Genomic DNA, 10,409 nt, shown 5'->3' on the forward strand with positions numbered 1-10,409 from the left:
GAGGTATGTAATTTAAATTATGTTTTATAGCCCTTAGTTGTTTTTGTTAGAATTATTTTAAGATAATATGAAGAAATTGTCTTAAACTTGCATTAGGTAAAATGGTATTTTCACTCAAAATTAGTTGAAAAATGGGAGTGAAGAGAGAGAGAATTTCATGTAATGCAATATAATAGGGCATTATGGTAATTGACTAAGGGACAAAGATGAAATTTCCAAGAAAGAGTAAGGCAAATGGGAAAAGTGTGTTATAAAATAAAATTTAAGTTTTGAAACCTTATTCTCTCATTCCACTGCCACTCTCCTTCTCCATTTTCTCTCAATTTTTCACATCAATTCTCCAAGGATTTTGAGGGCTTTTGAGTATATTTAATAGGGTTTGATCCTAGCGCACAAAGGTAAGAATTCTTGCTCTTTATCAAATGATTTATTATTTTTTTATTTTTTATTTTTTTTTTGTTAAGTAAGTAATCATATAAGAAACAAGAACAATGTAACAAAGGCCTAATAAAGGCACCACGCCTATTTTGGGACATGCCCGAAAATAGGAAACAAAAAAACAAGCCTACAAACAGCCATCCGCTCTAGGGGTTTATCAAAAACCACAAAGGGATATAAACACCAAGAAGAAAGAAAAGAGAACACCAAAAATCCACCTACCATGACACCTCCCCAGGTTAGGATCATTAAAGGAAAAACAAAAAACAAACGCTTTACCAATGAGACAAAACAACCAAGCAAAAACCCTTCTGCTAACCCTCTGTATCCAATCTTCAAATGGTGTTAGAACTTAGGATCAATGTATTTTGTGTAAAGTTAGTTCTTATGAAATTTATGCTTAGGGTTAAGAAGTTTTGAATCCCAACGAGTAGAGAGCTTAGTAAGATTACTTAAGTTAAGGTAGAAATTCCACTCAAAATCCAACTTAAATTAAATTTAAGAAATCAGTGAGTAGAGATTCTTTTAAGCATGCATATGTTAAGATTATTGAGAAATTGAGATGAGATTGATGATTATTTATGCTGTTGTTGGTATATTGAGTATGAGAAATGATGTGATGGTATTTCTCGGTTGAATTGGAAAATTGGAGAAACTTTTGGGACTGTTTTGCCGTGTAGGTATGGTGATAATGCAAGAGATTTTTTCTCGTCAATTTTGGATGGTTAGAGAAAGATTTAGAATTATTGTTATAGTAGAGTTTTATGATGCATTTGAGTTGTTTGATGAAATGCCTAAGAGAGGTTTGAGTATGAGTAGTGAACCTTAATTCTTGCAACATTACATGTTGGCATTTCATAAGTGCATTAATGGAGATGAACCATCTATAGACATTAATTGTGCATTGAAAAGTGACCTAAGAAAGAGTAAGAAACTTTGTGTATGCACTTGCTTTATGAGTAGAGAACTTTGTGGATGCAACTACTCTAAGGGTAGAGAGAATGAGAAGTGCTAGAATAGAGTGAATGAGAAGAGTATTAGAAACGGGTGGATGCTTTGTGATCACCACCAGAATAGCCATTAGAAATGGGTTGATGCTTTGTGATCATCACCCGATAAGTATTAGAAACGGGTGGATGCTTTGTGACCACCACTTGGTTAGCTATTAGAGAAGGGGTTGATGCTTTGTGATCATCACCCGATATTTCTTAGAGAAGGGGGTTGATGCTTTGTGATCATTACCCGATATTTATTAGAGATGGGTTGATGCTTTGTGATCATCACCCTACAGTGATTAGGAATGAGTTAATGCTTGGTGATCGTTACCCGAAAGTCATGAGGAACGGGTAGGTGCTATGTCGTCTCCACCCAATAGTTACGAAAATCGGGCAGGTGCTTCGTGATCCCCACTCGGTAGTCACTAAGAACGGGTTGGTGTTGTGTGAATTCCACCCGATAGTCATGAAGAGTGGGATGGTGCTGTGTGAACGCCATCCAGCCGTACCTCCAATAAGATGAGGCCATGACGTTTAGCAGGAAACAACAGAAAGTGTGAGGAAAGAATTAAGAGTAATACTTACGGGGATAGACAGATAGAGGGTTTTACTTACTGAGCATTATTTTGTGCTCACCCCGTTATTTTCCTTTGTGGATGCAGGATCTAGGTGATGGTTGCAGTCGGAGGGGCGTCGGCAAGCGAGGAGCAATAGCTACACTGTTTCCCTTGTTTTTGTCTTTTAAAATGGCTTTTTGTGAACGATACTCTTTGTGTATAAAAGACGTATGACTTATAATAAAAAGAAAGTTTTGAGCCCATTTTCTATTGTTATTATGCATGCATTGTACTAGTTTACAGCAGTCATTACATGCACGCTGTATACTCGTCATGATAATATTTCCCACATCCATTTTCTTTCCAGTGATAATGGAATAAAGCAACACTGCCTTCTCAAAAGTCACTGTACTATAATGCGTCTCCTGAACCATCCTCACATACACAAAGTACTGCCACAATCTAGCTATAGGAATCAAATTCGTTCCCTTAATGCTCTTTCTTCCCTTCTTTGAAATCTCTTAAGGGGTATCCGGCTTTGCTATGACCTTAAGAATCTCGTCCTCTTTAAATTGTCTCTTCCTAAATTCTTGATACTCATCACGGTGAATTGGAGGTCGTTTGTAGAAATCATTGATAACCTTCGCATTGATTGGCACATCAATACCCCTCACATATACATGCCCAGGATTACACTCAGGGAAGTTGGCATAGAACTCTCTCACTATCGACTCTATGGCTAAATGTTTGGGTTCACTCATGAAGCTATCCCACTTTCTCCTTCGACTCCACTCTTCTGCATGGACAATGGTCAATCCACGCTTGGCAATAAACCCCTTATCTTTTCTTTTGATTGCACCTTCATAACGTTGCCGAGCCTTTTCACTAACATACCTATTGTCTACTTGTTTCCCTTTTCCTTTACCCTTGGAAGCCATTTTGAGCGGCATGTTTGGTTTTCACTGTGACTACTCAAATGTACCCCCAAACTAAGAATTCAACCAGACAATTGAACGTTAAGTGCCCTTACTACTAACCACAAGCACTCCTGAATGTACACCAAAGTTTCAAAATTTTGCACTTACACCCCTGAACTCACTTTTCTTCCAAACTCAAACAAAACACTCCCAAATCAAAAACCCAACTTCCTCAACTCCACACAAATCAAAATCCACACTCCTTTAATCAATATCAAACCACAAACTTCACCAAAAATCCACAACTCAACACATTCAATCAATATCTCAAAATGAAAGCACTACAATTGAAATTGATCAATTTAAAGGCTGGAGAACTCAAAATCTTACCAATCCCTAGATGAATGCACCACCAATCTTACCAATTTCGGCCCAGATTGAAAGATCCCCAATTTTTGAAAACCAAGGGTTTCCAAAATTTTCTTCAAAATTTCGCGAAAATCTTTGCCAAAATGAGTTGATTTAGTGTTTGTGAGGGTTAAGGAGTGAGGTATAGAGATGAAAATTCACTGGAGAAGCTCTGGATTGAAGGTGGAAGTGTTTGGCTCTTGGGTGTAGTTTGAAACTTTTCGCAAAAATGAAGAGTCGCGTTGAGTACTTATAGAAAACAGTTTTCGCCACGGCGAACTTCTTCGTGTTATAAGCAAAACCCAGTCGATGCACGGCGAAAAATTCCAATGTATACAGTGCCATGAAGAAGAATAAACTTCGCCAAGGGGAACTTTCCTTGGCTTATTTTCGCAACACCTTCTGTTAGGAAACGATCTATTGAGTCAGCGGAAAACAAAAATCAATAACAACACAGATCGTTCCATAGAACCAAGATCAGGGCACAAATTTATAGTTTATATCAAAACAAGAATCTGCAGAAAATTAGTTTAGAGGTTAAGAAATCATACACACGTTTGGAGGCTCCTCCAACTTTGTCTTTGAACGTATTTTACTACCTACCCAAGTGTAGGATCGAACTGATGTAGTCTACACAAAGATAATCGCAAGGAACTAAAGAGGGATTTGCTAGATCCTCTTTAGGCTTAAGAACAAAGAAGAAATGAAATGTATTTGATTTTAAATCAAAAACCAAGTCTGGCGTGGGAAAGTATTTTGGGGCTAGAGGTTTTTGTTTTTTCAATGAATGAATGAATTAAAAAAATATCTCTCTTATTCACAAAGAAACCTTTTCTTTTATAGTGCAAGTTTAATTGCCCTAATCCCTTATGGAATAGGCTTGGGCTCCAACCCAAACACCCCTTGTTTCCAAACACTCCCAATTAGATATTTTAATATTAGTTTATCATTATCTCAATTAAAATCAATTAATATATATATTTAATATATTAACATTTAACAATAATGATAACTTATTTAAATATATGCGAACACAAATTTAAACGTAATGTCATTTATTTAATTTTTCTAACAAATTAAATAAAGGCTACGACCTCAGCAAATTTAATTGCACGGTGAAATTACCAAAATACCCTTTAGCCTAAAAAGACGAAAACGCCCTTCTTACTTCTTGAGTCTTGAATTATCTTCTATGTGTGTGACCCATAGGCTCCTCATCATACTGGTAGTGTATAGTATCGCGATTAACACCAATTAATCGTCTCACTATACACAGACCAAGATTGGCCCCTAGCAAGACATTATGGCCACCCGATAGATTCAGATTCAGCAAAGTAGCTATCTATCAACGATATGGTTACCGAGCAATTTGATCCTTTCATCATACGTTATCTCAACGAGACCGAGTCATAGAAGTAGTGTCAACCTTCGGTTACTCTTGATATTGTGCATTCAGTTACTGGACCAATGACCTGTATTATAAATTGGATAGAGCAACAACTCAATCCCACTGTGGCCATAGTTTTAGTGTCATTGCCATTTACTGAATTGTGCCGTGAGATAACTTCTCCCGTACCTGGGAGTGATGAATCCTCTGTTTATCCACCATATTCTTGATACACTCCTTGATACAACCAATCACTACCTATTGACAGCTCTGAATAGAACTGAGTTAGTGATAATCCATGGATTATACAGTTTTCATTAGACTTTTTATTCGGATTTCAGGTACTTTCTGGTGCATTTTGACATGTATTGTTGCTTAATTCTTTACAATTCGTGTTTCAGGTTAGAATGGGCATTTTTGAGCAAATAAGGAAAAAATTGGTTATTTGTGACTCAGAAGTTAGCGGATCTCAGAAGTTAAGTGAGTTCTGAAGCAGGATAAAGCACGATGAGGCTTGATCCAAAGGGAGAGCACCGAGAATCGAAGAATCAAGCGAAGATGCAAGTAGAGTGGCAATTCTGTAATTTCAGAACTTTTCAAGAAGCTTCGCCGCGGCGAAGTACACCAGACACGAACAAATCTGCTTTTTTCTTTGCCGTGGCAACAGTCGTAAATTCCAGTTTTGTAAAACGCACAGTTTTACTTTGTACGGGTTTTTTTGAGAAATTTGGGGCGACGTATAAAAGGAACACTTAACCTTTTTGCCTAGGGTCGTTCAAGAAATAGGGTTAGCCACTTTTTCATTGTTTTTGATTAAGCTTGGAGAGATTTAGCGATTAGAAGGGTGAAATTGGATTTTGAACCAAGGGATTAATCATTTGGGGGAGATTTCTTGTTCTCTCTCTTACTTTTCAATATGTTGAACTTGGCTATTATCATTTTTCTTATTTGCAGTGTTAATTTAGCTATGAACTAACCCAATTTGGGTTAGGGTTTTGATTGTAATTCAGATTTCTAATGGGATAAGTTATTGATCATGTTATGTTCATATGACTATGCTTTGATTGTGTGTTTACTCTGAGTTTTAAATATTTTATGTGATGAACATGATGAGATTGAGAAATAATTCATGTTAGGCTTCTTGGGTAATCACCATTATAGTATTGGATGCTAGAGATAGATTCAAAAATTAATGAAATCATTGTAGGATTCTTTTGCTTAATGAGTTTGGAATTGTTAACTGTCAATTTGTTGGGTGCGGAAGGTTAAGAAGGAAGAATAGGAAAACATAGCTTGAGAAGGTATGTTTAACACCTTAGTGAGTTCGGTTTACAATCAATGCATATGAATGTGAATGTAATGTAATTTTTAGGTTTAACCCATAAAATTCGAATGAAGTCAAAACCCTACCCATTTTACTTGAACTGATTACTATCTGTGATTTTCATCTTGCATTCATAGATAACTTTAGTTTAAAATTTATTGTTTAGTTTAATTAGAAATAGCTCCCATCAATCCAAAGAATCCGGTTGCTCGAACTGGAAAACGGTAGAATACTTAGTGCTTAGCTAACAATCCTCGTGGGAACGATACTCACTCATCATTATATTACTTGTGCGATTAGTATACTTGCTACATATTGCATGTTGTAGGAAACACGCATCAGTTAGGCTAGTGTCAAACTGCACCAATCGGTGCACAAGGCACTCCGGTGATCTCAAGTCTAAGGATCACATGCACCACCATTCGTTAGAGGATTTGTTCCATAGACACTGGGGTTACCATCCATATGGAATCCTTTGGTGGGTCAGTCTAGTGAACTTGCCTATAGCAAGCACCCATGTGTTGCACCAGGCTATCACCAAACAACCTTGAAAAGAGAGATCAATCACACCCTTTCGACAGGGTCGTTCAATACTATGATAGCCTTACCGTATTATCTGTAGAGTAATACTAGGGCTACGGATGTTTCTAGAATGGCTACCATATGTGCTCATAGGGTTCTCACTATCAAGATTTGAAACACTTGATACCCTCGTCACGGTTCTACCATTCTAAGGACATACATCAATACATGCAATGATGATTTACGCGATATAGAATAAAATGCCCTTTATTGATCAATAAGCATTATTACAAAGAGTCAATTTTACAATAATTGATTGGCTTTAGGGCATCTACTCTAACAATCTCCACTTTCACTATAGCCAATCATTCATGTATTTAATACCAAATGATCTCAAGTGCCTTTCATGCTTCTGCTGTGATAGAGGCTTTATTAGTGGGTCTGCGAGATTGTCGTCAGTATGCACTTTACTAATCTACACGTCTTTCCTCTCAACTATCTCTATGATGAGATATGTAATAACTGCTTGATACTACTATCTCATAAAAAATACGTATAATAAAAATACAAGTACATTAATAAAAATAGTTGGGCCCAAATTTTTCTTTTATTTAATATACATATTCTTTTACAAAAGTCAGTATCCTTTACAAAAGTTCTCAAAAGTGTGGTGGACAGTGTAACTACTCCTCCTCGCCCACCGACATCCATCCGACTGCGTCCTCATCTAGAACCTGCAAAAACATAGAAAAACAACGGGGTGAGCAAAATAATGCTCAGTAAGTAAATCCTCTACTCATCTATCCCCGTAACTCTTTCTCTTAATTCTTTCTTTACGCTCTTCCCTTCGCATTTCTGTTCTCTTTCTGTTTCTGTTTCTCATACTCTTTTCTATCTATTCTCTGGTGTATGTCACAGCCTCATCTTACTGGAGACACGGCTGGGGACCCAACCTATTCCTCGTGACTCTACTTATTTTCTCTTTCTGTTCTTTCTATTTCTCTGTTTTCTCATTCTACTCATGGGAATGTCATGGCCTCATCTTACCGGAGGCACGACTAGGAACTCTCCCGCTCTACGTGACTTCTACTCATTTCTGTACCAATCGGATTCGATTATGCATGGATTCGGAACCCTTGGCCATGTGAGTGTACATTCTTTCTCTCTATCTCTCGAATGTCACGACCCCTTCTTACCGGAAGCATGACTGGAACCTCATGTTCCACTCTTCGTGACGGTCACGACCTCATCTTACTGGAGGCACGGCTGGGGATCACAAAGCACCCACTCTCGTGACTTTACTCACCACTCACGGGTTCCCCATCGCACAACCTACTCTATTCTCTTCTTTAGCTCTTAGAGTAGTTTAAGCACAAAAGTCTCTACTTTTTCTCAAGCTAATACTCATAGTGTAGAAATTCTCTACTCTTTCTCAAGCTACTTCTCAATGCACAATTAATGCATAAGAATGATTCATGCTCATTAATGCACTTAGGAAATGCCAATATGAAATGTTGCAAGAATTAAGGTTCATAAAACTATTATACTTAATCTGATAAGGTCAAGAAATCATATCTCTTTCAGGATATGGATTATCTCTCAAAATAGGACTTAGTGTCCTACTAAGATTTCAAATCTTATTTAAACTATTAAACTTAATCTGATAAGGTCAAGAAATCGTATCTCTTTCATGATAGAGATTATCTCCCAAAATAGGACTTAGTATCGTACTAAGATTCTAACCCCTTGGGTTCAATATAAAAACAGAGGCTTGCCCTCTCATTAGGCATGCAATCTCCCATAGTCAATCTACACTACTCAAAACCATCTATTTGCTCCTAAAGTTCTTGCTCCCAAGAACCCCACGCCTCTGCCGTAGTCCTAGCTTCCGACAAGACTTGTGGTAATTCTTCATCTCCTTAATTCTTATCAAATAATCTCTTTCAGCCTTGTTGACTAGAGCTTCGGAGTGCCTACGGCAAACACCACCCCGGTGTTTTCCGGAAGCTTCACACTTGCCCTTTCATATGTGCAGGTCTAGCGGATTGTCAGTGGCCTCAACCTCACGAGATCAGACTCTATTTTCATGACGGTAGATTTCTTGCATCTATAGTAAGGAGTCTTTATGTCACTGTAACAACTGCTTGATACTACTGTACGCATACAAAAATATGTATAATAGAATACGAGTACATTAATAAAATAGTTGGGCCCAAAATTTTCTTTTATTGAATATACATATTCTTTTACAAAAGTCAGTATCCTTTACAAAAGTACTCAAAAGTGTGGTGGACAATGTAACTACTCCTCCTCGCTCGCCGACATCCATCCAACTGCGTCCTCATCTAGAACCTGCAAAAACATAGAAAAACAACGGGTGAGCAAAATAATGCTCAATAAGTAAATCCTCTACTCGTCTATCCCCGTAACTCTTTCTCTTAATTCTTTCCTTACTCTCTTCTCTTCTCATTTCTGTTCCCTTTCTGTTTCTGTTTCTCATACTCTTTTCTATATACTCTCTGGTGTATGCCACGGCCTCATCTTACCGGAGGCACGGCTGGGGACTCAACCCACTCTTCGTGACTCTATTCATTTTCTCTTTCTATTCTTTCTATTTCTCTGTTTCCCATTCTACTCATGGGAATGTTACGGTCTCATCTTACCGGAGGCACGGCCGGGAACTCTCCCGCTCTACGTGACTTCTACTCATTTCTGTACCGATCGGATTTGGTTATGCATGGATTTGGAACCTTTGGCCATGTGAGTGTACATGTTTTCTCTCTATCTCTCAAATGTCACGACCCCTTCTTACCGAAGGCACGGCTAGAACCTCATGTTCCATTCTGTGTGACGGTCACGGCCTCATCTGACCGGAGGCACGGCTGGGGATCACAAAGCACCCACTCTCGTGACTTTACTCATCACTCACGGGTTCCCCATCGCACAACCTTCTATATTCTCTTCTTTAGCTCTTAGAGTAGTTTAAGCACAAAAGTCTTTACTCTTTCTTAAGCTAATACTCATAGTGTAGAAATTCTCTACTCTTTCTCAAGCTATTTCTTAATGCACAATTAATGCATATGGATGGTTCATGCTCATTAATGCACTTAGGAAATGCCAATATGCAATGTTGCAAGAATTAAGGTTCATAACTCATTCTCAAACTTCTCTTAGGCATTTCATCAAACAACTCATGTGCATACAAAAACTCTTCTCTAACTACAATTCTCTTTCTCTTTGTAACCATCCAAAATGGGAAGAAACTCCCTTCTATGGATATAATTCCTATCATAGAAGAACACTCCCCAATATATCTACTCAATTTCCTCCAACTTCATCTCAAACTCATTACACATCAACACTTCCCATAAAGGAAATATATCAAACAACACAACAAGAATACTCATCTCAACTCAATTTCTCAACAAACAAACATATATCTCTACTCAATTTCTCTATAAGCATCATTTATACATGCATAAAGAAATCTCTATTCAAGGATTTCTTAAACTTTAGCTTGAGTTGGATTTACTTACCTTGTGATGGTGTGATTCCACTAGCACCTCTCTTTTTCCTTTGGTAGATGTCTTTTCTGTATACTTTTAAACAATAACACAATAAGACTTTAACACCTTTATAGCTAAATTCACATCTAGAATAAAGGTCCTTACCTTAGGATGCTTTAAATCACCTCTCTATCCAAAACTACTCAAAAGCCCTTTAAAAATCCTTGAAGAATTGGATGGAAAGTAGAGAGAAAATGGTGAATGAGTATGGCGGTGGAAGAAGAAGAATGAAAGGGTTTCTAAGACTTAACCCTTATTTACTCATATTTTACACCTTCTTTTCCATTTTACCCTT

This window comes from Pistacia vera, unplaced genomic scaffold (genome assembly GCF_008641045.1).
Source record: "Pistacia vera cultivar Batoury unplaced genomic scaffold, PisVer_v2 Contig32, whole genome shotgun sequence".
In the NCBI taxonomy this organism is placed as follows: domain Eukaryota; kingdom Viridiplantae; phylum Streptophyta; class Magnoliopsida; order Sapindales; family Anacardiaceae; genus Pistacia; species Pistacia vera.